Source organism: Mastomys coucha, chromosome X, assembly GCF_008632895.1.
Source record: "Mastomys coucha isolate ucsf_1 chromosome X, UCSF_Mcou_1, whole genome shotgun sequence".
NCBI lineage: Eukaryota > Metazoa > Chordata > Mammalia > Rodentia > Muridae > Mastomys > Mastomys coucha.
In genome coordinates this window covers 54,145,659-54,152,593 of record NC_045030.1, presented here as the reverse complement: position 1 = coordinate 54,152,593, position 6,935 = coordinate 54,145,659, and the positions used below count along the sequence as shown (strand labels likewise).

General features: G+C 40.4%; 1 pseudogene; it reads right to left on the bottom strand.

Annotated features, from left to right (window-relative positions):
* Positions 1-414: 414 nt before the first annotated feature.
* On the bottom strand, positions 415-971 carry LOC116091439 (annotated as a pseudogene).
* Between the last annotated feature and the right edge of the window lie 5,964 nt (positions 972-6,935).

The window sequence follows — 6,935 nt, the reverse complement described above, 5'->3', positions numbered from 1 at the left end:
AAGACACTGAGCATGTTTGCTAGAAGTTAAATGAAATTAAAAACAGAGTACATAGTGAGGTACCCCCATCCACAATGGGGCACTAGGAAGATGCTACCTGTGAGGCTGAAGGCACAAATGAGGATCTGGTATGGACCACCTCCAGGTACAGAGTTTCCCACAATCCTCTTATAGAACAGGAATTAATGTACTCTCTGGTTGTAGAGTGCTCTTGGAAATGAACCATGCTGGCACTTGGAAGAGGAGTGACATGTGTCCATACAACGGGAGACACAGATGGGGGACATCCCACATCACTCATCCATACATCTCCAGCTTTCACTGCACAGTACCTGGTCTAGGGGGAGTGAAAAGCTGTCTCCTGTAGGAACTACTTATTCCTCGGATAATTTTTTTTCCATTATTTCTTTTTTATTAGGCCATGAATTTGTATGGAAAGGGCTCCAACAGCTCAGGCTCTTTTCCGTTAGTCCTCACATAGTGTTCTTCTCTGGGTGGTGCAGGCTGGCGCTTCAGCTGAACCCAGGTGTCCTTCTCCGTGTTTGTCCTCACAAAGTGCGCTTCTCTGGGCAGCTCAGGCTGGCGCTTCAGCTGAACCCAGGAGCCCTTCTCTTTGGTTTCCTTTTGCTTCTGATCATTCTCCTTCACCCACTTCAGGAAGCTGTCTCTGCTCTTTCCGTGCTTGATGTGCTCAATCCGCATACTGATCCTCTTGGTCAGAATCTTGTCCTTAACTTGCTTGTTTACAATGATGCCCATGGCATGCTGGGTGACATTGTAGACTCTTCCGGTTTTTCTGTGGTAACACTTATGGGGCATGCCTTTTTGAACAATGCTCATTCTCTTGATGTCTACAATGTCACCCTTCTTGTAGATTCGCATGTATGTGGCCTAAGAAAAAACTGCATGTTTCCTAAAGGCCTAGAGAACATATACTGGGTGCCTCGCCTCTTTCCCTTTGTGTTGGTCATTTTGGTGAGTTACTGGAAGATGGCTGTCACAGCCACAAGGACTAGTACTCATTTTTATCATTTTATTATTATTGATGATATATTCTAGTTTACTGTTTTCTTATTTAGATACACTGCCAGCTTACTCTTATTTTCTTTTTGGAGATTTCTTTAAAAATTTAAGTTTTCTTTCCTGCTGAATTACAGAAGAACATAGATGTCTCTCTGTTTTAATTTGTTTTTAAGGCTCTGTGGAGCCTTTGATTCTTGGACCAACATCATTTGCTGTACTTGACTTTTCTCATACAATTTAGGTGGTGATTAATGTTCACTATCAACAATGATTGGATGGGTTTTTTTCTCCTGCTCTGGATGAAGTATTAATGAAAAAGAACCACACACTGATGTGGCGTTAAGTTCAAGTTACTACAAATCATGATTTCCTTTCTCTGTGATTACAATCTCCCTAAATTAGTTGCTTCACTGGATCTGACTGTGATAAACTGTTCTGGAAGCTTGATTAAATAAATAGGGCCATTGTGAGAGAGGGGAAAATATAAGCTTTTAGCATCCATAGATGCTTCATTCAATTTATGGTAACAGAAAGTATGATTACTTAAAATGCACATTCAGAAGGGCATGTTGCCACTAAGGTAATTGTTAGGACATTCATATTTATGTCTTTTCAGGTAGAATTTTCACTGTGATGACTTTACAGATTTTATTTGGTAACTGCCAGTTTCTCTTGGTGAGCTCCATCTAGTTATTGGTTAAGACAGAGATTGACATTGCCTTTGAAATTAACTCAGTTAAGCAACCAGAATAAAACAATGCAACCACGCAATGTGCCTTAGCCTTTGAATATACTGTTTAAGTGTAAAACTGAAATCAGTGGACCAACACAGGAAAACTTAGTCACTGAACTGGATAGTGTATGTCAACTTGACTCAGCTAAAGTCATCTGAGAGTGGGAAACCCCAAGTAAGAAAATGCTTCTAAAAGATTGGGCTGAAGGTGAACCAATTGGGCATTTTCTTTCTTTTTTTATTTTATTTTAAACTGTGGGACAGAGCAACAGTAATAAAAACCACATGGTACTGGAATAAAAAACAGACAGGTTGATCAATGGAAATAAATTAAAGACATAGACATAAATCTACACATTTGTGGATGCTTTATTTTTCATAAGAAGCCAGAAATATACAATGAAAAAGAAAGCATCTTTAAGAAATGGTGGTGAGCTGGGCAGTGGAGGCTCATGCCATTAATCCCAGCACTTGGGAGGCAGAGGCAGGAGGACTTCTGAGTTTGAGGTCAGCCTGGTCTACAGAGTGAGTTCCAGGATAGCCAGGGCTATACAGAGAAACCCTGTCTCGAAAACCAAAAAAAAAAAAAAAAAAAAAAAAAAAAAAAAAAAAAATGGTGGTGTTCTAGCTGAATGTCTGCATCTAGAAGAATGTAAATACATCTGTATCTATCACCTGCACAAACTCAAGTCCTAGTGGATCAAAGATCTTAACATAAAACAAAATAAAATGAACCTGATAGAAGAGAACACATTGGCTAACTGGAGACAAGTTCCTGATGAGAACAGAAATGGCTCAGGCACTAAAATAGACAATTAGTTAAAGGGACCTCATGAAACGGAAAAGCTTCTGTAAGTTAAAGGACATTGTCAATAGGACAAAGAGACAGCGCACAGAATTGGAAAAAATTTCACCAAATCCACATCTGATAGAGGCCTAATATTAAAAAATATATAAAGAACTTTAAGAAGCTAGACATCAACAAACCATACAATACAATTAAAAATTGGATATAGATCTAAACAGAATTCTCAATAGAGGAGTCTCAATGGCTGAGAAATACTTAAGGAAATGTTCAACATCCTTAGCCATTAAGGATATACAAATAAAAACTATTTTGAAATTCCATCCTACATATGTCAGAATGGCTAAGATCAATAACACAAGTTATACCTCATGCTGGTGAGGATGTGAAGCAAGTGAGAACATGCCTCTAATGCTAATATGAGTACGTTTATGTATTTGTGTGTGTGTGTGCATGAGCACGCTCGTGTGTGTGTGTGTGTGTGTGTGTGTGTGTGTGTGTGTGTGTGCACATATGAGCTCACTTATCATGGCCTTCATATGGTGGCCAGAGAACCACCTTATTTTTTTTCCTTTTTTTTAAAAAAAAATGGATATTTTCTTTACATTTCAAATGTTATTCCCTTTCCTGGTTTCCTCGCAGAAACCCCATATCCCAACCCTCCACCTGCTTCTATGAGGGTATTCCCCCACCCACCCACTCATGTCTCCCACCCTCACATTCCTCTACACTAGGGCATTGAGCCTTCACAGGACCAAGGGTCTCTTCTCCCATTGATGCTCGACAAGGCCATACTCTGCAACATGTGGCTGGAGCCATGGGTCCCTCCATGTGTACTCTTTGGTTGGTGGTTGAGTCTTTGGGAGCTCTGTGGGTCTGGTTGGTTGATATCATTGTTCTTCTTACGGGTTTGCAAACCCTATCAGCTCCTTCAGTCCTTTCTCTAACTCCTCAACTGTGTTCCCTGTGCTCAGTCCAATGGTTGGCTGTGAACATCTGCCCCTGTAATTATCAGGCTCTGGCAGAGCCTCTTAGGAGACAGTCATATCAGGCTCCTGTCAGCATGCACTTCTTGGCATTCACAATAGTGTCTGCATTTGGTGACTGTATATGGGATGGATCCCCAGGTGGGGCAGTCTCTGGATGGCCTTTCCTTCAGTCTCTGCTCCACACTTTATCTCCGTATTTGCTCCCATGTATATCTTGTTCCCCCTTCTAAGAAGGACCAAAGCATCCACATTTTGGTCTTCCTTCTTCTTGAGCTTCATGTGGTCTGTGAATTGTATCTTGGGTATTCCGAGCTTCTGGGCTAATATCCACTTATCAGTGAGTGTAGACCATGTGTGTTCTTTTGTGATTGGGTTACCTCACTCAGGATATTTTCTAGTTTCATCCATTTGCCTAAGAATTTCATAACATCATTGCTTTTAATAGCTGAGTAGTACTCCATTGTGTAGATGTACCACATTTTCTGTATCCATTCCTCTGTTGAGGGACATCTGGGTTCTTTCCAGCTTCTGGCTATTATAAATAAGACTGCTATGAATATAGTGGAGCATGTGTCCTTTATTACATGTTGGAACATCTTCTGGGTATATCCCCAGGAGTGGTATAGCTGGGTCCTTAGGTAATACTATGTTCATTTTTCTGAGGAACTGCCATACTGATTTCCAGAGTGAGAACCACTTTCAATGATTCAGTTCTGTGCTTTCACTGTGACTTCTTGGATTGATCTCAGGTCATCAGGGTTGTTTAGAGAACATCTTTATTATTAATTCTACCATCTTGCCAGCCATAGTCAACATCTTTTATATAAAAGGAATCACATTATGTGTTCTTACCATCTGGTTTCTTTCACCTCAATATTTTTGATGTTTTTGGCAGTACTGCTTTTAAATGGAATGATATTATTTTCTATGGATCTAACATATCTTGTTTCTTCAGTTAGTTTATAGATATTTGTATTCTCTCTCACTTTTGAGTTATGAGTACAGCTTCTATAAATATTGCATATAAACTTATGTGTTTATCTACCATCTTTCCACTTCCTTCAGTATAGTCTCTTTTTTCCCATTTCTGTAAGTAAGGTTTACAAAAAGAGTACTCATTCAATTTATTTTTTTTGCTTCTCTTTGAAAGTGAACTTGTCTTTTCTTTTCCTTTGTATGGAAACAGAACAAAGAACCAGGTACCAGAACACAAATCATATATCATATACCATTTTACAGTCTTAATTTAGAACTTTAGTTAAGGATAACTCGTAAGAAACATTAGCTTGAGCCAAATGAAACTGCCAATATTTTATCATTGTATTTTGCTTCAGAAAAAATCACAGTTTCATGAGGTTTGACCTAAGAGATTATGTGATAGAATATAAAATCATACAGTATATTCCTAATTTCATATAATCAGTAATTAACTATTAATAGCATCATATAGTAATAACATTGATAGACCTCATATTTCTACCTGTTCTTCAAATTCTGCCATCTTCTTCATACGCTGAACACAGACAATATTTGGTAATGCTCTGAATGAATAAATATGGATCTTTCATATTATCTGGAACAAATGCTCCGTATATAATAAATTATAACTTTATGTATATTGAAATGAAACAAATTATGAGCTTTTAATTAGACTATAACTTGTATTTCTTTTATTACTATTCATTTTGTAAAATCAGAGCTAGCACAATAATATTTCAAGAACTGTGTACACGACCAGCCAGGAGACACAGTCCTCAGAAGTGGCAGGGCAGCCTGCGTGGGATCCTTTCTACCTCCCTCTTCACCTAGGAGGTACTGCAGATCCACATCCCTCTCTGTCCCTTCCCCACAAGCAGAGAGCTTGCCTTTGGAGAGTGCTCCAACCCAGGGACTCAGGTGAGATCTCCATTTTTTCTCAGGTGACCTTCTAAGGCGGAACCAGCCAGGAGGCACAGGCCTCAGAAGTGGCAGGGCAGCCAGCACAGGATCCTTTCTACCTTCCTCTTCACCTAGTAGGTACTGCAGATCCAAAGCCCTCTCTGTACCTTTCCCACAAATGGAGAGCCTGTCTCCAGGGTGTGCTCGGACCCCAGGACTCAGGAGGGTTGACTGATCCACAGCCCTCTGCACACAGGTCTTACCAGAGGAGAGCTGATATGATCTACCAAGATGAACCCTCAATTCTGAACCTCTATGCTCCAAATGCAAAGGCATCTACATTCATACAAGAAACTTTACTAAAGCTCAAAGCATACATTGTACTGCACACAATAGTAGTGGGCGATTTCAACACCCCACTCTCTGCAATGGACAGATCTTGGAAACAGAAACTAAACAAAGACACAGTGAGACTAACAGAAGTTATGGATTTAACAGATACCTATAGAACTTTTTCTCCTAAAACAAAAGGATATACCTTCTACTCAATACGTCATGGTACCTTCTCCAAAACTGACCATATAATTGGTCACAAATCAGACGATATTCTAGACAGATACCAGGTACCAAATTTAAATCAAGATCAGGTCAATGATCTAAACAGTCCCATATCTGCTAATGAAATAGAAACAGTCATTAATAGTCTCCCAACCATAAATACCCAGGACCAGATGGGTTTAGTGCAGAGTTTTATCAGACCTTCAAAGAAGACTTAATACCAATTCTCCTCAAACAATTCCACAAAATAGAAATAGAAGGTACTCTACACAATTCGTTCGATCATTCTACAATTACTCTTATACCTAAACCACACAAAGACCTAACAAAGAAAGAAAACTTCAGACCAATTTCCCTTATGAATGTCCATGCAAAGATACTCAATAAAATTCTTGCAAACCGAATCAAAGAACACATCAAAGTGATCATCCACCTTGGTCAAGTAGGCTTCATCCCAGGGATGCAGGGATGGTTCAATATACGGAAATACATCAACGTAATTCACTACATAAACAAACTCAAGGACAAAAACCATATGATCGGTCTCCAGTGAGAGCCACCATCTTCTCTCCAGTGAGTTCCTAAGCCAGGAGCAGCCACCAGAGAGGCACAGGCCCCACGAGTCGCAGGGGAGCCGCCAGGTGGCAGGGACAGGATCCTCTCAGATTCCAAGTGGCAGAGGTGGATCAGCTACCTTAGCTGCCCCTCCCTTGCACGTGAAGGGTCTGCCGACAGGGACGGCTTTGACCCGGAGTCTCCAGTGAGAGCCACCATCCTCTCTCCAGTGAGTTCCTAAGCCTGGAGCAGACAACAGGGAGGCACAGGCCCTACAAGTCGCAGGGGTCTTGCAGGGCGTCAGGGACAGGACAAGCTCCCGTCAGAGTCACTAAGAACATCTATCACCAAAATCAAGAGATGGTGAAAGGCAAACGCAAGAATCCTACCAACA